The 25554-nt window shown below is 41.5% G+C and overlaps 1 protein-coding gene across 2 annotated transcripts in view; it reads right to left on the bottom strand.

Annotated features, from left to right (window-relative positions):
- Positions 1–25554, bottom strand: part of SAMD12 (sterile alpha motif domain containing 12) — a 169809-nt gene that overhangs the window by 53401 nt on the left and 90854 nt on the right. The gene's annotated exons all lie outside the window — the stretch shown is intronic.

Here is a 25554-nt window from a genome sequence, read left to right as displayed (position 1 = left end):
TCCCTTTCTCCAAGTCATCACAAGGCTTAAGTAAAGCTTGTGGAAGTCTGTGAGAGCCCCAAAGCAGATTTTAAGCAATGCTTCATTGACTGCCTAATGCATTCATTTCTTCCCAGAAAAGCTAAATATCGAACATTTCAGAACCAAAACTCTGTTGCAGAAAGGAAGCCAAAAGCACTCCACGCTGAATTATTCTTAATTCCTTTTCATCCTGAGAAGTTCCTAACACTTCGCTAGAATATAACTCCGTAAGTTGGCAAAGGTTTTCAGCAGGACTAGTACAGAGTCCTCTGTGGCCATCTCTAAAGCCAGCTCGTTGATAGCAACCTACAGGAGACAATGTAGAACTGAAAATGCAGCTAACCCAAAATAAATGATATCCTAAATTTCAACAGCCTTTCGGGTCTGAGTGTTATTGGTATATATTGCTGCGATTTAGTTTTTAAACTTCGGAGGTACATCGAAGTTATTTTGGGAAGAACTTAAGCTACGAGGCACAAGCTGACATTTTGAGGTATCATCAGGAAGATTACAATGAAATGTTAAAGAGAAAAGCTATTCCCTGCAGGCTGACAGAAGCGGGAATGGCACATCCTCATCTCTCCATCCAAAATTCTCCAAGTCCACCACAAGCCCTAAATTGTACAACAGCACACTTCAATTATTCCCCTGCTTTCAGTGTGCTAAGAATAGGGCTGACATCATAAACCAATTTTAACTAATATTCTAAGGCTAAGTGCATGCCAGTGTCAGTAAATGAAACGTAAAATTAATTGTACTGCAAAAGAGGAAAGCCTTATGAAAGAATTCACTGTAGTAGTAAACGGTGAACACTTTGAATGCCCTCAAGCTTCACTGCAGTCATTATTACTTGTATGTCAGGAAGGCTACTTTCAAAAGTATTTTTCAACACGATGTTCATAATTTATTATTGGTCAGGCACCAGCTAGGCAGAGTCTGAGAATCGATGATGTTGGCTTCTCATGATTTCAAGGGGCACTATTTGGTCTCACACTTGCAAAAGGGAAGCTGTTCTTAAATGAAGTTTTGACAGAACACAAAATTGTCTACTTTAGAGAGAGAAAAGGTATCATTTTCTGAAAGAAATACAAATGTCATGTTCTCAGCACAGGCAATCATTAACACGGAGTGCTGAAGCTTCGACGTGGAAGTAAGCAGATCAGGGGAACTTTGGGGAACTGGCCCTCCACATATCAGCTTTCTACATATCCTCAAGCCATCACCGCTTACTTTCCTGACCAAACAAGATTTGGCTGCTGTTACTAACACTCTCCCATTGCAACTATGGATGGGCAGGCTGACTTCTGTACACTACTTTACACCTTAACTACAACGCCTCCAGGTTGAGTAAGTCTCTTTTGTTGGTGGAAGATGTTGAATTCCTCAGGAGACGACACATTCCTTTAGGCTCCTTTGTCTTTAAATTCTTTTTCTTCTTTTTTTTTTTTTTTTTTTCTTCTCCAAATAACTGCAGCTTTGAGAGGCTAATGAAGCAATACAGGAGGACTGAATTTGATGCACAACAGTTTTAGGACCAGAAGCAGAAGGCACGGAGATAACTTGTTCCCTGCTCCCACGGGGCGTGCAAAACGCAGGTCCGAGTGAGTCACCGGACAGGCACAGCAGCTGTGGGACACAAATGGCCAATTTAACAAGCACGCTAATGTCCACCGAAGGGAATGACAATTAGAAGCCCAAGCTGTGTCTTAGGGATGAGCTGAAGTGACAATGAGGAGATGCAGCTGCTCGGAAGGAAATGTGCAGAGGTAGGAGCCCTTTGCATGTCTCATCTGTGCTCTCTACCACAACGATCTTGATTTTGCTACAAAGATACTGATCATGCTGTGGCGGAAGATGGTTTCCAACCAAGCTAAACGCCATGTGAAGACTTTTTTATACATAAAACATGGTATTTGAACTCCCTGTGCCTTGGTCCTAGCCTGTGGAGGGGCATACTGCCTAACACACGGGGACGAGGAGGAATTTATTACAGCAAAATGCTACGACTAGCTGGTGCTGGAGAACGAAGACGTGTTAACAGCCTTGTTCCAAACGCTGCTCTTGCTAAAAGGAGGTTGCACTATATATGTATAACTCCAGTGGTGTTAGGAGAGTGAGAATAATAATTTTCTGAACACCTGTGCTAAGAGCACCACTTTCTCAAACGCTTAGGAAGCGAGTACCTTTGCTCTTGTAAGGTCAAACCGCCTTGCGTGGTGTTTACGTGCCTGCTTTTGCATGTGCACTCTCATCAGAAGAGCTGGTTCCTTGGAATGCCACCTCCATACATAATTTAACGTGGCCACGCGAAATTTAGTTTAATATGCAAAGCAAAGATCACACAAAGTGATAAACATTTAATGCTGCTGGAGATGAAGGTGACACACTACCATAAAATGAAAACATACAAAGCGGTATTTGTTCTTCCTGTCAGCCTCTGCTAGACGACTTGATAACAAAATGACACACATGTATTTCCAGGCTTAATCTGGATGCACAACAAAGCCTAAAATTTAAACTAACAGGCCCCAAGGATTCTGATCCAAGAATACACTATGCCAAGAGAAAACAGTGAAATCTGATGATTACACTTTTCAAAAGAATGATCCCTCAAATGTGTCATGCCAAGATTATAAATGTAACCGAATATCCATAGAACCTACAGGCAAAATTTAAAATAGAAGCCAGCCTTTAAATACAAGTATTTCAACCTGAGCCAAAGCTGAGGATATTTTTCTTTAAAAAACAACTTTTGGTAGTTTTTTTTTGGTTTATTAGGCACTGATGACACTGACCAGTAGCTTCTTCTTGCTTACACCCAATTAAAAAGAAATAATAAAAATAATAATAATTAAAAAGTCCTATACCAACTGAAAAACCAACTTTCCTTCCCTACCAATTTTGACCTTTTCTGTTTGGGAGACATTGATTTTTTTTTACCGCCTGTGTTTCTAATGGAGCTTGAAATTAACACGGCTTTTTGTTTACCTCCTAATTTGTGCACCACCATCATCAGTGTTGTCAGCACAGCTCTGGGAATAGGGTTTGTTTACTGCTTCTGCATAACCAGCAGAAGGAGCATAGGAGCAGAAAATAGGTTTGGTTTAGAGTTTTTTTCCTTTATTTATTTATTTTTCGCCCAGGTCCTTTTATAGGTTATGTATTAATGACTTGAGCGATAATGTGACCCATTTCGTCAATATTTCTTAAATGGAACATAGCGAGACTTGAGCTGGCTCAGGGATATGTTGAATTCCTCCGGCGCATACATCATAAAAAGTTGGTATTATTGTGTCAGTCCAAAGCATCTGTCAGCCTTTTGCACAGTGGGAGTCTCAGCGAGACCTAGCACCGCCTGCCTAGTGTGGAATACCAACTAGAGAAGTTCCACAGCAACTCATTCTCCAGCTAGCTTCTTTGGCACAACGTCACGTCTCTGCATTAAGACAGCCTCCAGTATCTCAGCCCCTGAAGTGACACAGGACCAATGTCATCTCCTCTTCTCTGCGATGAATCAAATATTCAGGACCAGTACGCGGGCTTGCATTCCTGCAAATCTGCAGCCTTACCAACCCTGTAAGAATAAACTTATTTCTCCTGGTCACCACCACAGTGCACGGAAGGGGACGGCATACAAATAAATTTGAATAAGTTACCATCCCATTAACAGCAATCGTATGGCTGATACATGATATGTCCAATTAGTGCTGTAATAGGTCATCGCATAATTGACATTTGTGGTATGCTACCAAACCATGAATATTGCCAATTAAAAATAACTCCATCCATTTTCCAGGTGCAGCTATAAACTCTTGTGCATTGATCTTGTTTTGTTGAAAAGGGATGGACTACATGATCAGGGAAACTTCTTATATCTGTTTTCCACTATTTTTCTACCTAGACTTTCCTAGGGAACTTTGTGGCCCAAGGCAAGAGAAGACAATTCTGTTCACAAACATCCCCACTCCACGCTCTTATATGGACACTGACATAGCCTGTACCTCACGTATACCACCCATTCACAAACAATATTCTAAACAGTTCCTTTATTTTGTTGCTTTAAATCAGATCCACCTCCTCAAATGTTCTACCCACAGCAATACACAGGGCTGATGATCCTCTTCAGCATAATCTCAATGACACGAGTTTCTTGCTCCTGTCACAATTGTACCCCTCTGCCCCAAATTCAGTACAGCCTCCTGTTATGCTCCCCAATTTTCTCCTGCTTATAGCATGCCCTTTGAAGATCCTCAGCATTTAACGGTGCATTGATTCAATGCCTTTGATGATGGACAATACATCCAGCCATTAGGTAATCCTTAATAAAAACCTCACTACATTCCCCGGGAAGTATCAAAAGCTGTGTTTTAAACAGTGATGTGGCATGCTGAAAATCATACCTCCCCTGCTCTGTCAACTGCGCTTCCATGTCAAAATAACACCTTTTAGTTAACTCAAACATACAGGGTATTTCAGTTGTTTCTTCTTCCATATTCTCTCCACTCCCCAGATGACAATCTTGTTGACTTCTGCCAGTATCTTCATGCCTAAAGCCTTTTTCCCCTACAGAAGGTCATTAAGTTTGAGCTGTTTTTTGTTTTGTTTTGTTTTGTTTTGTTTTCCTGCATGAAGCCACCAATATTAGGTTGTCTCAGCACCGTCCTGTTAGCATCCCAGAGACTAAACAACTCAGCTTCCTCTGGAGATAGGAACTCAGAAAGGCCATCTTCTGACCCAGCTAGTACTGTGCATATGCACTCCTCATCCCCCGGGTTGTCTGTGGACTCAGTGTAAATCATTATCAAGTAGGAGAAAGCTGAATGCTGTTTTCTGATTTTTAATTCATCTCTTCTCAAAACAAAACAAAACAAAGCCCGGGGACTTACTTAGCTGAAAAACTTTAAGGTACAAGCCAAAAAAAAAAAAAAGATAAAAGAAGTGTAATGAAGCATAACGCAATTCCCAGCCTCAGCTGTTGACCCTAACCCTAAGAGGAAGCATCTCATCCAAGAAGAAGTAGAGGCTGACCAGCCTTGGAAGTGTTACTTGGCCTTTCTGAGGAGAGCAGATGCCCTGGTGGCAGCTTTGTAGTAAGGAGATTTGTTTATTAGTGGGCACACTGGAAAAGCATATTCATTTCCTAAACTCTCCAGTCTGACTTTAATCTTCCATTTAGTTCTGACCTCAGCTACATGGAGGCGAATGACAACGCAGACCACTAAGAGTCTTGTGAGCAATCCAGACTCTTGGTGGATTTTCTCACAAACAGTTTAACTAACAGATACTTGGACTGCACCACAAGCACAGCGGGTCAATTTAGGACCAAGTAGAGTCTCAGAGGAGAAATTTGCCTGCAGAGATTAGGAAAGGATTCTCTCCCCTTCCTCAATAATCATACAGTGGGACCATTAATAATAAACATTTGTCATCTCTCTGCAAATGAAATAAAAGGGCATCTCCTATTCTGAGAACTCTGTGGTTAACACCGATGCCTGGAGTGCTGGGATGTGGTGCTTTTCATTGTAATTGCCGGAGCATTGCACATTTGGTTAACCAGCTCATTCGGGCCACTGCCAAAGGCAGAGCGTTGGTCTGAAAGGACCCCGGTCTGACCGGGGAAGCCAATCACACATGTAATTTATCCCTCAAGTTCAAAAGCAGATCTCTAAGCAGATCTCTGTTGTTACAGGATTCAGAGGCTGGAAAAAATATGCTGGAAGGGCTTCTACAAGTGTTTAGTAAAGGTTTACTAAACTAAATTGGTTTGCAACAGTAACTGAGCATTTACTAGGGCACAAAATCAAAGGATCTTAAGGGCACAATTTTAAAATAACAAAAATGGTTAAAGTTTGTATTCTTATCCACTGCTATTACAATAATTGCCTTATAAATAGATTCATGCGTTTGTCTGTTTTCATTTCATTTTTTGTCAAAGACCGATGTACCAGAATGTTAATGTTATATAATTATATATTCTGTAAATTAAAGCAGCATGGCGTACTGGGTGGGAATAGCACATTTCACACTTCATTACTTCTGCTGCAACTCAACCAATGTTAAGCTCTGAATTTTCTGTTTCCAGTAGTCAGGGCTTCTTTGTTTATTACTTTCTTCAAAGCATTTCTGCTTCACAGTTCTTTGCTGCTTATCCGCAAGCTCTCCCGTCCTCAGTAAAGGACACATGGATAGCAATGGAAGAAATCTAGGGGTTCCTCTAGTAATGAATGCAGAGAGCAAAAAGTAGGTTTTGGAAGTGTATATGGGTGTCATATTGGGCACTGGGACAGAATTGTTACTGGCAGCTCAAAGGTCAGACTGCCACAGAAATATTACAGCCGATGGACCCAAATGCCTGACTATTCAGTTGTAAACCACAGCAGCTGTCCCAAATTCATCAGATTAGGATAAATACCATGTTGTGAGATTGCTACCAAGTTGTGAAATGGTTAGCTGAACTTTTAAATACAGATCATTCTCATCTGCAGAAACATACACAAAGAATATGCATGGTGAATTAAAAGAGGCCTGAAATACTGATAACTACTATCTCCTACTTAACCACCACCAAAAATGTAATCTTTACCTGCCCTTCAAACACACAGTAACAAACCAAAGAATTTGCATTTTTGCAAATACAGCTATAAAAAGATAAAGCCAACATGCCACCAAAATCCGTGTCTTACTTTACCTCTTAGCACATTTCCATGTGGATTTGGTGACAGTTTTGCTACCAGTAGCGAGAGCAGGAGAGAATAGCTTTTATTTTGATTTGCAATGCAGAAGGAAGTCAGAACACAGTCTAGATATTCATCTGTTTCATAAAATACAGATTTGCTGAGTGCAAATTGGAAGCATTGACAGAGTGGCCAAGGTATTCGACTATGAATATAAAACAGGAGGTTAAAGAGTTGTGGGTCATCTTTAAAAGATAAAAATCTTTGGATCTATCCAGATGGGTTTAAGAAGTGGCAAATGATGGAACTAGCCATCTCTAATACACCAACTCTAACCATATCATAAATGGGAGTGCTGGTAGATTGCAGCTGCACCTGTGGATTCTCCAGGCAGCAGCAGGAGTGCCCTATTCCCACTGATCACATCACGCTGCCTGTGAGCTTCCTATTATATGTCACAGCAGAAGCAACCTCACAGGTGTGAAATCCTTCCCCATCCAGATCGCAGACAGCTCAACTCGCAGCCTCTGGTTTCAGTTTGGCTTCTAGCAGCGGGCAGATTGCACGTAGCCAAATCCCCTGCTTCGAAAGCCACGTGCAATGGGCACAGAGGCCATCAGCAGGCAAACCACCAGGTCCTTCCCTGCGAAGCACTTTTTTTAATGTTACCCTTTAGCTCGTTCTGAAGCAGGGCCCCTTACTGCAGCTGCAGGCCCCACTGTGCTCAGACTCCCCAGAGATGCAGTTTCACAATGCTGCCAGTTTTTTAAAGGGTGTGAGCCCTTGCTAATACAGTAAAGAAAAAGCTGCCGTCACTATAATGTCACAGCAGCTTCTGTTTAAATAACTTCCATCTCCCTGTGCTTACAAGCACTATGAAGTGCCAAGACTCAGAAAACCACCATAGTTTACATATAGACCAGCAGGGAAAATAAGGGTTAAGTTTCTGGTCTGGTATCACCCAGGAAGCCCAGAGCAGAAATAGAGCCAAGATGTCCTGAATGGCAGTCCTATACTGTAACCCCAAGCACATCCGTCCATAAAGGTACTTTATTTAAAGACGCACATTTTCCTTTCCAACTTGGCAGTTTGGCTTCTTTTTAAGACCTTTAATTATAGTTCAAATTATGTTCAATTTATTTTTCCATGGTTGTTTTTTTCCTGTCTAGGGCTCCAGTGTTTTTTCTCTCTCTAGAAACACCAAATGCTTTAAAATCTCTTTTGTTGTTAGCAAGCAGGAAAGGAAAGGAGGAGATTTTTTTTTGAGAATGTCTTTCTCTTTCTACATTTAGGAAGCAAAACAGATGTTGTGCTCTCTTCAGGGAGAAGGATCCTATCCTGTACCAGGTGTGAGCAAAGGCTGCTTTGCATGTGGAGAGGAAAAGAGCAGCATTAAAAGACCTTGCTGGAAAAGCAGAACCAATGGCAAAAACATTTGGTTTTGAGCAAGAAAGCTAAGTTCACCCACCTAAAGAAAAGAAGGGGTACCAGGAAAATAATAGGGAAAATAACACCCTGCTTTGCATTGGCAGGAGGAATAACCACTACTGCCAACCTGCCCAATATTAATCTAGCGTTTCCCTTATGGCAACAGCTCCACAAAACAGGGAATGGCATGAACATTTCTACTTTGTTTTTTTTTAAAGGTTTAACGCTTCAGTCTGAAACCAAGAATAGTAAGAAGACTCAAAATCCCAAAACACAGAATGCAAAATGTGGGTTCCTTTGAAACCTCATCTTTTCTGAAGGGGTCAACACCATGTTTTTAATACTGTAGGCTGACATTACTGAAAAACTTTCAGAACCCAAAACATTTCCTAAGTCTTCTCTTGCAACCCCAAAAGATAATTAAAGAAAATCCCCAGCATAATATGAAACAATTACCTAAATGCAACTTCACCTTTTGAAACACTTCCTCTGTGCATATGTGAATATGTAGCTAAGAAATAATCCTGTTTGCATTAAGAGAATTGCTTATGCATATGGCAATAATTACACACCAAAATGGCCCAGTTAGTTCAGACCATTGATTTGATATTGGCCTCGCTTTTGATGAAACAGTCACGCTCGGTCAGTATCACACAGGGAGAGAAAGGTCAGAGCAGCTTCCTCCATCTCAGCAAAGACTGTTCCTCCACGAAAATAAAAGAAAAATGGTTTCCTTTGGAGTTTTATGGAGTTTTATTTTCTGTCCTCCTGCAGATCAAAGAGTATCTCTTCCTGCATGAACTTAGCCATGTTTGCATAAATGTCAGCTTGGTTTTAAGGCCAGCCTTGCACTACAGGCTGACAGTTTTATCTGCAGAGCTAGATTTAAAAAAGGAGACATAGGAGCTGGTCCCAGTGCTGGTTCCAGGATCGAATTTAAGAAGAGACAGGTGTTCACAGGCATTATTTATACCCAAATGCAGGTCCAGATGCCTCCCTAGAACCAGCAAACCTCTTCTGTGGCCTTCCCCTTGCATCTTTTTTCTTTTATGTGGAAATAATGCTAAAGCAAACCAAAGCCTATTCCCTTGGGAATGAGAGCACTATGGTGTTCAGGTACTATTTTGCTTCTTTAGTTCATCTGCTTAAAGTTGATGTATCCATTTTTGACAAGTCCCTGTTGAGGAAAACTGCCGGTTTACACAAGGGCTGGGTGCTGGAGGATAGGCCAGACTGCTCAAATACCCACATGTACAAATGGGCAACAGACAAATCACAGAACGGTTTGGTTAGGAAGGGACATCTAACAATCATCTAGTTCCAGCACCCCTGCCATGGGCAGGGACACCTCCCACCAGCCCAGGTTGCCCAAGGCCCCATTCAGCCTGGCCCTGAACACCTCCAGGGATGGGGCATCCACAGCTTCTCTGGGCAGCCTGTGCCACGGCCTCACCACCCTCATAGTCAAGAATTTCTTCCAGATATCTAATCTCAGTCTCCCCTCTTTAGGTTAAAACTGTTAACCCTGGTCCTACCACTGCAGGCCCTGCTAGAGACTCTCTCCATCTCTCTCACATGCCCCCTTTAAGTACTGAAAGGCTGCAATAAGGTCTCCCCGGAGCCTTCTCTTCTTCAAACTAAACAACCCCAATTCTCTTGGCCTGTCTTCGTAGGTCAGGTGTTACAATCCTCTAATCATTTTCATGCTCAAATAGTGCTCAAAATTGCTGAGAAGCATTACCATATTGTGTCATGACACACGATAGCTGTATAAACATGTGGTATCACCACTGGGTACAGCAGGAAACCAGTAGAGCACGGCCCCAGAGGTGCAGGAGAAGAAAACAAAGCCAAAACCACAACAGCAGGCCTCTTCAGAAACCCCAAAACTGTGCTTCTAGGAACTGTATGCCAACTGCAATCCATAACATCATACACTGATGCACAACAGCACAGACTTCCATCCTTTGGTTAATTACACGTGAGGTGCACAGGAACACCTCACGCCACGGCCTTGTCTTAGGCACACAAATTTTTACAGCAGGTAATGGTGTAAGAATACCGCAAACAAACCCTCTGAGGGGTCCTCCTTCCTCTGAGGACTTGAAGAAGAAATAAAGAAAAGTCTTTGTTCTTGACTTGCTTTTTGTCCTCAGAGAAGTGAGGCTAGCCAGAGCCTGGAAGTGGAAACATTGCCTGGAATAACTAACAGCAGTATTACAGGAATCCAAACCATATGTAATAGGAACGCTATTATAAGACAATGGGTAGTCAAAAGTCCACTGGTGATCATTTCCTTTTCTGCCACCATGTTCTACCTATAAATAGCCTGGTGCCACCTTTCTGGCCCAGCATTGAAGGGACAGGGGTGCATTTTGTGCACGATGGCAGCACTGCTGCTCCGCTGTGACCAGAGGGGCAGTGGTGTGCCCTCCTTGTGCTGGTGGCAGGCCATGAAATCTCAGCAAAGCAGGTGACTCAGTCAGATCCTGTGCCTGGTAAGCACACAGACAGGATCCCAAGTCCATCACACATCAGCTTTTTACCACTGCAAAGAGTGGAATGAAACCTGTTCTGCTGTATGCATGGACTTCCAGAACTACCAGAGAGCCAGGCCAGGTTTGTCTCCATTACCCAAACGCACCCTGTATTTTGTGCTCTAGAGAAATAAACAGATTAATAAACTCGGTCCATCAAACAATAAATAATTTGTGTGCACAAACAGATTTGATTCACAACAGCCCAATGGTGCACGTTACTAATGCAGCAAGCTGCCTGCTATAAATGCAATGCGTTCTCCAGCTATAGGAAAGCAAAGGGATACAGCTGCTGAAGGGTGATGTGAAATTAAAGAGGGAATGAAACGTGTGATCTTATTTAATCACACCTGGTGCTTCAATTTTTCAATAACAGCACCCTGCTAGACTGTGTCAAATCGGTTCTACAAAGAAAAAAAATATGGATGGGAAATGAATTAACTCTTTCATCCCCACAGTTAATACATTACACCAGTCAGAAACATCTTTAACAGTGGCTGTTAAGAATCTTTTTTGCTCAGATGAAAGGTGCTTGGCACCTGGTTGAATGGTGCTCAGTGGCTGATGGCGCTTCTGTGCCAGTGGGTGAGCATGTGCCCTCCACACTGACATAAGCACAAGCCTCGAGTGCATGGATAACCAGTTCTTACACACAAAAAATCCTCCTGGTCAGAATCAACTCTAAGGATCGAAGTGCCACCCCGAGACCAGTCATTTCCATTTGCTTCCTTAGGTGGGTGGTGGCACATATGTGCAGAGAGACACGGAGGAAGCAGCCAGGCTGGGGGCAGCAGAATGCAGAAGGGGAGAAAGCAGCTTTCCCCTTGGTCGTTCTGCTCAGCACAGATTTCCTGTAAGAAGAAAATTTATCCCAGCAATCACTTCTGTTTCCTTATGGGCTTTTCTCTTTTGAAAATCTGTTTTTGTTTTTGTTTTTTTAAGTCATATTTTGCAGTTAGGTGTTTGGGTTTATAATAAATGTCAAACATAATGTGATTCTGCAGGCATCGCGTTGTTTGATTACTTATGTCCCGTTGGCCAGTCAGACACTGTTCATCAAACGGTGCGCCCTATGTCCTAGTAAATCACTTTTGGTAACAGACAGCAAGGTGTTCTATCTAATGCAAAAAATGGTAATTGTGGTCAAATGTTCCATTCTTCAGGGAAAAGGGAAAAAAAAATCCTTCTACATGATTTCACTCAGCAGCAGAAAATAAAAAGCCAATGTATAATTAGCTTAACATAACCATCTTTATATTAAATTCATAGAGAAGAAAATCAAACATGAAAAATAACTAGCAGGCTCCCATTCTGGTCTCCTCATTGAATTAATGTCACCAGTACGGCATCAGATAAAATAAGATGCATACGGCTACTGTATGGATGAGCTGTGTCTTTGGAGAGTAGTTTATTTTTAGAGGGGAGATATTTCTTTATGCAAGTGTTACCTATTTAAGAAATTTGTATTTATTCCAACATTGTTGTCTCAGGAGATGTCTAGTTTTTACATTATGGTTTCAGCCAATTTACTGAAAACCTAAGGCATTAAAGCAAATACCTCAGAACAGTTTTAAGAACAAACATCTTAGTCTCTTCATCATTACTTGTATAACTCATGCTCAAAAAGATTATCACACCAAGGAGCATACACTGATTTATTTATTTTTTTTAATAAATAAAAAAGCATTGTAAAAGACCTCCATAAATAGAAGATGCTAACACTGCAACATGAGGGATTAATTCAAACCAGGGATGTTTAGAATGCTGAATGTAATCACCATTGAAATTAGCAAACAGGAATCCTTGGTTTAAATCACTTTTATTTTTGTTTTGCATTTTTAATTTGCATTTTCCTTTGGTGGGCAGAACCACAGATTGAACTGAAGTGGATTTCAAAAAGATCATCTAGTCTATCCCTCTACTCCAAGGCAAAGACAGATATCCTCACAGCTAACTCCTACACCTCATACCTATAACCCGCCTCTACTCCCACGCCCCCAAATACTCCACTCTGTGATATGTTTATGTTAAGTTTCTAATACCCAAATCTTAGGTGCAAACTAAACCGATTACTTCCCATCTTACCTTTGGGTAGGGAGAGAGGGCATGGATAAGCATCACTTTTATATTACAAATCCTTTAATATACCTGAAAGTTTGCATGTCTTCCCAACTTTGTCCTTCCATCCCAAAACCAATTCTTTTAATATTTCCTCACTGGTCTTATCTAAATTTCTTCTCACCCCCACAGCTCACTCTCGTCTGGCCTTCTCCAGTTTGTTTATACTGCTTCACAGCCTGGAGCCCACTCCGGATACTACCCCAGCATAGAGACGGCGAGCCAACAGAGAAGAGTTAATGACATCCTACAGCTTAAACGCAAGACTCCCACTTAGACTGAAGTCTGAGCTCTTCCCCATTCTCATTCTCTCCCCCAGCAGTTTCGGGCTGCTGACTCACGTTCAGCGTGTGATATCCCAGCCCCGCGTGCTCTCTCACGGTACTGTTACTTACTCAGACATCCCTCATCTGCATTCATACATTTGCTTTCCCTTCCTCGCCGCAGTCCTCGGTACCTACATTTGCTTAATACTCATCTTACTCACTTCAGCTATTTCTGCATTTCATCAGAATCACTTTGGACTCTAGACCTGCCCTCCAAATTGCCCAAAGCCTGTTAGAGCTGATAGTCCCTTACCACTGTGTTCTCCAGTCCATCGTCTGAGATATTACTGCAAATACTGACCAGCACCCGACCGAGGGCAGAATATAGCAGAACTGCACTTCAGGCTCCTTCCCCATTTGAGAAGCAAACAGCAACCAGTCTTTGAACGCACCACTTCAATCAGCTCTTCACCCACCTCACAGTCATTTCACCCAGATGATTTTCCCCTGTTTACTTGTAAGAAGGCCACATGGCTATCCGCAATACTGTCAAGAACCTTACTAAAGTAAAGACATACTTACTACTTCTCTTTTTTATACACCTCTTATTCAATTCAGAAAGGAAATTAGAGAGGTTTGACACATTTTTTTTTAAACAAATCCACATTGGCTGTTTTTCTATCAGCTTATTATCCTCTAGGTGTTTAGAAATTGATTAATAATTTGCTGCAGCATTTCACCATGTATCAAAGTTAAGCTGACAGGCTTCCTCATTTTAAGTGTTTAAGTTTGCCCTTCCTCAACCTTCACAAGTTTTAAAGATAAAAGCCAACAGCTCAGGGACGGTTTCATCTGACTCCCAGGTACTCAGGGTCAATTCCCACAGACACCGATGCCTGCATCTATCTCACCTCCATATATTTAACCTCTCTTTCCCTATTCCATCTTGTGTTCTTTTCCCTCCAGTAAAGTTAGCAGTCCCAAGCACCCCATCATGATTAACCCATTTTGGAAAACTGAATCCAAGAAAAGCTGAAATGTTCATCCTCCTCTTTGTGCTCAGCTTTCCCTTCCTTGTCTTAGAGTAACAGAACTCTAATCATTTCCTTCGTATTTCCCTTATGCAACTCATTAAACCAGGTGTTTCTGCCATCTTTTATTTTCCCTTTGTAATGCATTTTCCTACTCCCATTCCTGATTCTCAAGTAACTGTAATGGTCCTGAACTAGTGGTGATATTTTGTGTCTGCCTCCCTCAATGGGCAGTCTGTGCTATGTCTGTAGCATCTTCTCCTTCAAAAACCCAGCAGTTACCTTGAACTTTTTTTTCCCTCCCTTTCAGCCCTCACCTATCTATTCCAAGGTTCAAAGGAACCAGCTCTTTTAAAGTCCTTTGACATTATTCAGCTGCTTTTACTCATTTTTTCCTTTCCTTCAGATCAGAAACTCTTTTGTTTTGTGATCATTTTCACTCACTTTGCTTTCTGCCTTCAAATTCTTAACCACTTCTTTCCGATGAGTAAGAATATAGCATAAGGTAAATTACTTTGCCCTCAGAAACAAAAGCAACCCTCTTTAGATGTTAATTCCTACTAGACAGCCTAGACAAGACTCACTTGACCAAGGGCAGGCATCTACTCAGCATGTCATTCAGGGGAAGAGATCAGGACCTCCCACAGCCAGATTCAACTTACTTCATGGTAGATGCCTAAAGCAAATCACATAAAATACCTCTAATGGCTCCTACTTTTCCTACAGCGACCCATAAAGGGAAATCTGACTATTTGCTCACACTTTGGCTTCTCTCAAAGCACAGAGCCACGCAGCATGGACAGCACCTCTGGAAGTCTTGCAGGGTTAGTGTCAAAGTAGGTTGCCCAGGGCTGCGTCCAGTCAAGTCTGGGATATCTACAAGGATGGACATCCACATCTTCTCTGGGCCTGCTCCAACATCCATTGGCTTGCTCCAATCCATCAACATTTTTCTTGCACTGAAGAGCCCCAAACTGCACAGAATCGTCAAGATTTAGTCTCACCAGTGCCAAAGGGAAGGGAATAATTGGTATTGTATGCAAGAGTATGTTGCTGTTCTTTGCAGCAAGGGCATGTTGCTTGTCCATATTCAGGTTGTTTACCAGTGCCCCAGGTCTTCTTTAGCTGGCTCCCTGGCCTTTGGCCCTCAGCCTGTACTGGTGCAGGAGGTTATTGCCTATGGAGGCAGCACTCTGTGTTTGCTGAACTTCCTAAGGTCTATGTCAGCACACTTCCCGCTGAGTGACACCAGCACATCGAGTATGCCCCCAAACTTGGCATCACCCTACAACTTGGTTAGGGAGCACCCCACCTCATCCTCACTTTATGCCACTGAACACAACTCTCTGAGCCTGACAGTCTAGATGATTCTCCATATAGGTTACTAATTATCCTGTCCATATCTCAGCAATTTGGGTGTAAGGCCTCTGTGGGAGACCATGTCAAATGCCTTGATAATGTCCAGTTCTACAACATGCACTGCTCCTCATAACTCCTCATCACAGAAGGCAGCGGGGCTGTTTTGCCCTCAGCAAACCCATGTCAGCTCCTTCCATCTACCTCCTTGTCCTTCATGTGCCTGGGCTTCTAAACCACAAGAGTTGACTTGTCTCCTCTCTGTTCCCCACACACTGCTTTCTGTTAATACTCTGTGATAGTTAAAATGCTCCTTACCCCTTGGACCTTTCCTATCAATATTTCTGTTAAGTAGAAAAAATGCAGAAACTACTTGTCCTGAGCTTGTGGGCAGCAGAAGTAATACTGAGCTTGTCAGGATGTTGATCTAAATTTGAACATAGCATGTATCAATAAGTAAACATGGCATTTCTTTTTCAGTTAACACAACCTACACATATTTCTTCACATGATTAGCACTTCTATACACAACTCTTGATTGATTTTCATTGCTTACATTCTTGTTATACTTGGTCATTAGCAATGATAGGCAACACTAAGGGTTTTGTTTATTTGTTTAATTTGGTTTTCGTTTTGTTTTTTATTATTTTGGATTCATTTTAACCTCCGGTTGTAAAATAGATCTTGGGGTGTAAAAGTGAAGTTCAGTAAAAATGTTGAAGAACAGTATTTTCCAAACACACTACATAATCAAGGCAAAACCAAGCTTATCATTACACTTTAAGTAAGCAGTCTTATTAAGCAGGGAACATTATCTTCACTTAGTGAACTGAATGTCTTACTTCTGGTTACCATATTTCTCAACATCTCAGAACTGGTAGATGCTATTCTCCACTGCACAGGTTTTGTTTAAAGATTAAAAGCAAAATAAGCTTTTCAGCTTTTTTTTTTCATCCCAAGTGGTTTCTTACCTTTGAATGAACTAGTCGCTGAATTGAAATAGCTGAATAAACATGAAAAAGATATTATCTTTGCACCTGCAGAAGTCAAAAAAGAGCTTAGCACTTCAACAACAGGTGTTTAACCAGCAACTTTCACCAGTTCGGTTGTCTTGACTTCCTTTGCATTTCAGCAGCAAATACCCACTGCTAAATGCTGAAAAATATGAACTGAAGTAATTACAGGAACCCGTAAGGTCTAAGGTTACTCTGCTGTCTGAAGTTCAAATAAATCCAATGTAAGTCTCTTTAAAAAAGTAACTATGGAGCACAGTTTTAATTTAAAAATCACAGTAAATATTTAATACCCATTTTGCACTACACAATTTGCAACTGTTGGAAATACTGCAGTGTTTGATCACAGTTTTTAGTTCTTTATTATTATTTTTTTAAAGAGAAAGGATTAAAAACTGCAACAGAGTCCTTGCTGCATAAAACCACCCAGAAACACTTATTGCTTCATTCCCCGTAGAGTCCAAGTGTGTGCTGAGGGGAAGAAGTGGGAGAGGGGTAGATGTGAATTAATCAGCTTTTGATATAGGGCTGTGTTGCAAGAACTTCTGAGCAAACACATCACTGGCTTCGTATAGTTTTTTATTTCATGCTTTTGCAATTGTAACACAGTTTTTGAAAATTCAGGCTATTCAAGCTGTAACTTGTACAAAATCTTGCTTCACTGCTACCAGTATGGTTGATCCTGGCTCTCTGCATTGAGTTTGACGTTTTTCCTACTTCAGACACAGCTCTGAACCAAAAGGCTGAAGATGCCTGATGTTGCTTTTAAAGCTCACACAATCGGTTTGTGGTTGTAACAGTTTATTTGTCTTTGTTTTCCCTTTATTTTAAATGAAAATACCTCCTTATTTATACACTGGGTAAGTTGAGCAATAAAGACAATAGTTCTAAATAAGAATTAGAGATGCTTAAAACCCATAGAAGTGGGCATGGATGAATTTTGTTTTTTTGTCTGGCACATCTGTCAAGCACCTAGATCTGATGTGCTGATAAAACAAGACAGCTTAAGGCAATAAACATGTCAGATCCATCTGTTTTTCAGGACACAGAGAAGAAAAGGAATTGCTCCCTGCAGTATTCTGTACGCTCGAGACCATTTTGGAGAGGCTTCCCTCTGCTGCTGACAGCAATTCAGCTCTACCACTTTAAGCCAGAGCGTTTCCAACCTTGTTTCCTGTGCTCCAGCTGGGCACGTTGTGTGCCCTTGGATTCCTCTCCCTGCCCTCTGCCGTCTGAGAACCAGTAGTTTAGAAAAAGATGCAATATATGCGAATGGCTTCAGCAAAGTCAGAAACAAAGCACAGAAAGCAAGAGAGGAGCACATCCTGGGTGCCTCTAACCTCACATCCTGGCTTCTGCCGTGGCTTTCAGCAGCTGCATCTCAGACCTCGTGTATTCATGTCCTCCACTACTTAGAAAAATCATCTCCCAGGTATGCTTTAACAAAAGCCATGCTTTAGCCAGCTGCAGCCACATTCAAGGAGTTTGGCAGATGTTCAGGGGACATGCTACTTTCTTGCCTGAAGGAGGAATTAAAATATAAGTTTCTTGCAGGATATATACAACGCACTGATGTCGAGCTGGCTGTATAGATCTTTAACTCAAGTAACATCCATTAATTTCTCACTTTTGACTGGCAGTAGAAAAAAGAGAACATCCCCATCCTAAATGAACCCAAGCGACCCAATAACAAGCACAAAGCTCGGCTGTGTTCTGGAGTGAGCAGCACACAGTTTTAGCCACATGCAGGCAGAAAACAAGAACACGGAAGCTCTTTTGTCCCACATATTGGTCACACATCTGTATTATCCAACCCACCTGAAAATCAAACCTCCAAGAAGACAGAGCTCAATGGAAGAGATCCCACTTTGCTCAGCCCTGTCAGATTAGTCCCAAATGTTGAGAGGTCTTTAACCTTGTTTCAGCTTTCCCTAAATATTTAAAGCTAACATTGAGCTGTCAGCGTTGAATCCAGGCTGTAACAGCCCTACTGAGAATGACTTGGTCAAAACCACACCTGACTCTAATGAAGCAAATGGCCAAACGTCTTGTCCTCTGACTCCACATGCAGGTCATGCAAGACAGTAGGGCATAAATATGAGGAGATGGGCTGGGAAGGGGCTGTGGGGTGGGAGGAGTTCCCAATCCAAAAACCTCAGCTTCTGCCGTGCAGTGCCAGATGGAGCTGCTCTGCACATCACAGGTGTAAACGCGGATCTCAGATGGGCAAAGCAGCTTCGACCTTCAGCTTATCATTCAACACGTACATAAACAAACAGCCAGCACAGTGGGCTGCACAATGCGCAGAGGCTCTGGTGAAGCCCTGCAGAAGAAGGGGATGGAGATGGGGGGTAAATTACAGAAGTCTCACAACGCACAAGGTTGAACAAAGAGGGATTGGACCTTTACTGTCTCACTCTGCTAAGCATCAAAGGTGATGGATTAAGCATATCGCCCACTGTAGTTCAAGGAAGTCATGCATATCAGCAGTGTCTTAAAAAGGCCGACAAAGACCGTGAAGGAACAAAACATGTAATTAAAGCTGAGGGCCTGATTAGTGAAACTCAGAAATATCCTTTTGGAAAGCTGGCCCTATTTGCTGCAAATCGGTTTCAGCAGCCAATTTGAAGCTATCACACCAGCACGCTGTTATATGTAAGTTAATAAGCACTTACTATTGATGGTTTCTGCAGTGGCTGTTAAATTTTTAATCATATCCTTAATTTACTGTTTACGTTCTTATCCAATTAAAGTGTGTGTGCATGCGTGTGACGTGGAGAACATGGAAAGCTCTGTTTGCTCGGACATACAAACCCTGGGTGATGTATGTCCATTGGAAACATTTTTTTCCTCTTCCCTCATCAAATTCAGTGAGACTGCTGTCCTTTCCAAATATAACGAGATTTTAAAATCTTGCTTTCTAAATGAAGAAGTATGTGTCTCCTCCTGCTTGATTTTTTTTTTGTCACACAGCCCTCTTATTTTCCAGAAGGATGCCATCCCAGTCTGCTGTGCTAAGTTTGCACAATTCTCCTGTTAGAAACGGGCCCCGCTGACCTCTCTGTACAATGCTGTAGCTGGAGTTTTGATGTGAATGTCATTAAAATGCCCAGTGACTAAAAATGGGCAGCCTTATTGGCACTTTCCTGAACAGAAATCCCAGTATCCCTTTTCATTTGCAGATCAGACATTTAGGTAACACTCTGGGACATCCTCATCCTCCTCATCCCCAGCTCAAGCTTTCAAAAGATTCCTAGAGCCATAAAAACTAGACGTGCTGAGGAGATGGGAGATGGATCATTTATTTTTAAGCACTGACAATTTTTCATGGTGATCAACAATAAAGTTCTCAATTACAGAAGGAGAGTAAATAAACTGAAGGAGGATGGAGCTTTAAAGAGAGCTGGGTGATGACGGAAGGAGAGAGATTAGAAAATCTCAGCGTCCAAGAGATGAGCTAATCACAAATAAAATGACATTACAGTCCTATTACTACCTCATACTGAAAAAGTCCAGGCTGCCATCTACTTTATTTTGTTCTTGGGATAAAAAAATAAATGCAATTCTATCACTCTGCAAATATAACACCTCAAATTTCTTTTTCTCTACAGCAGAAAGGTAGGAAATCAATATGTTCATAGAAAAAATAAACATCTGGAAGTTCCCACATAAGGGAGAAATGAAAAGGCTGCAGATGTCCTAACAGTGGCAGATCAGGTTGGGTTCACGAGTGGAAGACTAATAAATAGAGAAGAGTAAGCTGCTTTTAGAGAAGACGTCCGTTTTCAGAAGCCCATTAAACCTGCAGCTGAAGCACTGTGCAGTTGCACACACCTCTGTGCAAGGACCATTCCTCAAAACACCCACGCCAGGGAGTTTTTCTACTGAGGGCACTCAGACCTGCACTCCAGGAACCGGACTCCTGCCTTTAAAACAAAAGCCGCCCGCATCAGGCAGGCAGCTCAAAAAGGCAGCTTCAGTTCTCGTTTTATTCTTTGCCCCCGGGGGCAGGAACTTGCAGCAAGGAAGGATGAGAATATGTAATAAAAGGGAGACAGGAAGGTCTCCAGTAGGCTCGGAATCCTAAAGATAGCAATGAAACTAGCACGAAGGGAAGGAGGAAACCACCCTCCCACATGAGAGGAAACCCCAAAATAAAACCTTTTGGCAGATGGTAAAAGGCTTTAGCATTCAATAAAACGAACAAGCTGCATGAGAATGCAAAAGAGCTTCAAGGGAGACACAGAAAGCACAAACAAAAGAAGTATGAAAAAGCTTGGTTTTCCAGTCATTCTTTTGTGTTATTATTTTGAGACGTTTTTGGATAGGCTTTACCAGCCTTTCTATTTAATTCAAACTATGCAGTTCACGGCTTTCAAGAGACTTACACCTTCATTGCCCATACAAATTACATGAAAGCGAAAAGTTTTCAGTAACTTTTCTGAATTACAAAGCAAAAAGTTAAGTAGTTCCCAATGAGCTCTTCAGTTGGGGCTCTCAGCCTGGCCCTGGCCTTCATGTGCACGACTCGAACCACCTTCAGAGAGGCAAGAAAAGCCACAGTCCTAAAATAATACTAATGGTTTACTATTTGCATCAGGCTCAACCACATCCAGATAAGAGGAGGAACTCAGAGGACAGGACCTGTCTAACCCTAGTTATTAAAGAATTCATAGTCAAGAAAAATTGCCAAAGCTCAGGTAATTTATAACCCAGGACAGTTTATAAAATGAGTTCATCACTGATTCACACTAAAGGAACATTTAAATTACAAGTAGGAAAACCACACCGAAACCCCTTAACCCAGAACTTGTAATTTATTAATTTTAGCCTTTTCGGTTGGCGCTTTAATTCTGCTACCAGTGAGCAGTAGTTAGCTCAGGTGAAAAATTCTTCACACAGAAAGTAACAGCATGTGAAAGATGATGCTATGAATTGTAGCAAAAAAAAAAAATTAAAATCAATTTAAGGGCATAGCATAACCAAATGCTGCTATCAGGTACAGATAACGGCAGAAAAATTAATATACTAAGGCAGTGGAAGATTGTCGGCAAATTAAAAGTAGGTAACGTCACTTGTTATATACTTCATGCTGAGAAGCAAAAAATGGCAAAATCTACTGCCTTGCTTTTCCTCTATTCATTTTTAGCTAACCCAAATTAGATGGCTAGGCCTCCAGCTGACAAAGGAAAGAGCCTCCAGAGGGCAATGCATTGTGCCTATCATGGGCATCTGTTTTAGAAAGGCACAGATTATCTCTGGAGGTGGCTATCACTCTTCATTGATTACTTGAGAAATGTGAGCAAGGACTTCAAATAGACACCTAACTTTTGGCTGGCTAATGTAAGACACAATAAAGACACTTCAAACTGCTCAAGCTAAAACTTGTATTTATCTTTGATTATGCCATTTTAGTAAAGATCATGAATAGAAAAATAAGATAAAAAAAAAAGATTTTGAGGTTTTTATTTTCATCGGTGATTACAATATTAGGATTTCAAATAACATAGGTAGTGAGCATCATCAAAAGAAAATTTGAGACCTGGTAGGAAATAGGCTTTATATAGCTAAGAAAAAGTTTATAAAGAGATAAATGCATCAAAACTGCATTTTAGATACAATAAAATTGGCAAGGGATCACGGTATTTTTCAATTTTAGAAAGACCTGTGCTGACTTAAAGAACAGAACACTTATGCTTCTGTATTTGCGGTTTTAATTAAGTTACTAAAAAGGGTTATGGATTTGATCCAGAGGTCAGCAGAGTCATCGGTACCCTTCATTGATTTGAATGGGCTTTATAGTCTCATGCTGTATAGGAAAAATGGGGTTGATCTTGTTCTCATTTTAACTAGTTTCACATTTCACCAAAATCAATGGAGCATTACTTCTTCATTTGCCCTCATAGAACCAAGAGCAAAGTTGAGGTCTCAGATTTTTAAAGTGAGATTATTTGGATAAAACCAACCTGGAGCTGATGGTAGACAGATCTGCATTCTTCTCAGTAACTGCTCTTGCTATACGCTCACTGCACTAGAATTGATACAGATTGTGTGTGTGAAGAGTATGGACCAAGTTTTGAGTCATCTGAAGACTTTCTCAGAGACCTTATCCACATTAATTATAAGCAGCAGAAACTTAAAGAAGACATCAGGTGCTCTTAATTCTTAGAGATATCCATGATAAAATGATTCTTCTTCTCTGGTCCAGCATCTGTTTAATGTTCCTCACGTAAATACCCTGGGTTCTGATCATCTGGATCAAGAGAAAACTCTGAAGAAACTTGTAAAACAAATTCTTATACTAGAAGTATCATGTGATCAGTTAAACCATGTAGAAGTAGAGTAAAATTCCCACAGTGACAAGTCGCATTATTAGAGAGAACCAAAGAGATCTCAAGAACAGCAGTAACAGTATAATAAAGGAAAACATGAGTTGCTGACAAAGCAACAATCACACATTTTAGTGCTTAACACAGCAGCTGATATTTAAGAAGGGAGAAAGAGAACTTATCAACAAACAATTTCAGCAAGCAAGTATCAGTAAACAACAATAATTCACTCTCAAAAACAGCTTATTAGGATTAGAAGAAAATAAAACGCTATTTTCATAGCAACAGCTAAAAAACCCTTTACACCTAAAAGATAGATTTCCAGAAAGAAAAAAAAAAAAAAAAAGACAAAAAAACTATTAGATATCTCATTTTAAAAAGATACAACCCAACAAAAAGACATCTGTTACCTTGATGGGCTGTAAGGGCTGGCTACTTTCCATGATCCTCAAAAACTATGATCCAGGTTTAAGTAGAGATCTACAAAAGTCAACAGTATCAGTGATTAGTGTCACAGCCAACAGCTCCACCAGAATGGATGGCAGCTGCAATGCTGGACACATTAAGGTAATTCGTGAGCCTAGAGAAAGATGCATTCAGAAACTCCGCAGGTGACAGCAGCTTTGTCAGTGGAGCTGTGGAGGTAGGACTATCCCTCCCTTCCTTTTCCTGTCCCTTTCATGTGAAAAATGGTTTGCTTCAGAAAGTCTTTCAAGTTTGGACCAAGAATTATAACCGCTGTGACACCGGAGGAGTGATGAGCCTGGGGAATTTGCAAAGGTCTATCTGCATCCTTAATTGCCTGACACTTTTAAAAGCCAGTCCATTGTCTAAGATAATGCTGATTGCTTCTTCCGGCATCCAGGAGTCTTTAAATGCGGCCGGACCATCTTGGCACCTTATGACAGAAAATCACAAGGCACGGCTGAATAGCGTTTCACATATCTACGCTCTCTGGAACAAGCTGAAGAAATTCCTCACCAGGCAACTGCAGTCTACTCAGCCCTTTAAACACTCAGGCTAAGGAAAAACCCGCAAAGGAAAACTAGAGCGGTAGATATTAATCTCTTGGCCCAACTTTAACGACAATCCTCAGTTACTCAGGAGTTCGTAAAGGAATGAAAGACGAAACGAAATAGCAATAGAAAGAAGCCTTTCCTCTTTGTTTCTCGAAAAGGCTGGAATGAGCTAACACTTTATAGAAAGAAGGAAATGTGATTGCTATTCCCCCTCCATCTCTACCTCTGACATATGCTGAAGAGAAAAGAAAAAAACATACTGTCTAGAGGACTTTGGAGAACACATTTTAATAACAGAAGTTTTGCGTTACTGCTCCCTGAACAAAGACATAATCAGTTAGAAAGAACCCCTTCTTTTTGCTTTGCAAAACCTTATTTTTCCAGGTCTTTTTCTCAAAACCCATCTCCTGAAAATCCTACACAGCAGTGCTCCCTCAACACAGAAAACACGAACTGAACTTCAGAGTCTGTTGACTGATGTTATTGCCAGCAAAGCTTCCTAACTGGTCTCAGTAAATGACAAGGCAAAATTATTTGTTCCAAGACCCAGGTGTTGAAGTGGCTTCAAATGCACCTCACAGCATCAGATGCCAGCTGATGGCAGCTGGGCGTCCCAGGCGAACTGACTGGGAAGACCTGAATCCTATTTCTAGTGGAGAGGGCTCAAAGCTCTACGACCGTGTCAATGTGTATGCCTTCAGACTGCTCTCAAGCTTGAAGGGGAACCTTGACATGCTTTCTTGTTTACATACAAAAGCCTCTACCATGCATTCCCTATAGTTCCTGAAGATGAGCTCCAGCTCTCTTGTATAATTGAATGAGCGTGCCTGGTCAGAGTCCTGACATTTTGTATCCGGCTGTCTGGATATAAAATGAGGTGAGTACTCCTAAGCTCAGATGTGTTCTAATGAGGTTGTCTTCAGGTAGACGTCAGTGGTACAAGCCAAGTGTATGTAAACTAACTCATTTTCTAACTATGTGGATAACTTAGAATAAGCTCTAGGATGTGGATGAAACCTTAGTGTGGTTGCGGAGCTTTTCTTTACTCTTATACTGAGAAAAACAAAGACTTACTCAATGGCCTTAGAGATGACACCTGAGTTCTGTAAGGAATGACTCACTGCAGATTTTCACAATGCATCCTTTCTTCACATGGGTAATTTTTAATAAGACAGGTGACTGGGAGTCATTTTTTAGCTGGTAAAAACTTTGAAAATTCTGTGAATGTAAAACTACACATAACAGTACACATTTCAATATTCATAGAATGGCTTGGGTTGGAAGGAACCTTAGAGATCACCCAGTCCCAACCCCCTGGTGGCAGGGACACCTCCCACCAGCCCAGGTTGCCCAAAGCCCCATCCAGCCTGGCCTTGAACACCTCCAGGGATGGGGCATCCACAGCTTCTCTGGGCAACCTGGTCCAGTGCCTACTCACTCTCTGAATGAAGAATTTATTCCTTATATCTAATCTAAATTTAGCCCATTTTAGTTTAAAACCATTACCCCTTGTCCTATCCCTATACTCCCTGACAAAGAGTCCCTCCCCAGCTTTCCTGTAGGCCCCCTTTAAGTACTGGCAGGCTGCTGTAAGGTCTCCCCAGAGCCTTCTCTTCTCCAGGCTGAACAACCCCAGCTCCCTCAGTTTTTTTTCATAGGAGAGGTGCTCCAGCCCTCTGATCGTCATTTTGGCCCTCTTCTGGGCTCGTTCTAATAGGTCCATGTCCTTCTTATACGTTATGATCACACAACACAGCTGTAA

This window comes from Anas platyrhynchos, chromosome 2 (assembly GCF_047663525.1).
Source record: "Anas platyrhynchos isolate ZD024472 breed Pekin duck chromosome 2, IASCAAS_PekinDuck_T2T, whole genome shotgun sequence".
Lineage (NCBI taxonomy): Eukaryota > Metazoa > Chordata > Aves > Anseriformes > Anatidae > Anas > Anas platyrhynchos.
The sequence above is the reverse complement of the archived record's forward strand: the minus strand, read 5'-3'. Positions and strand labels throughout refer to the sequence as shown.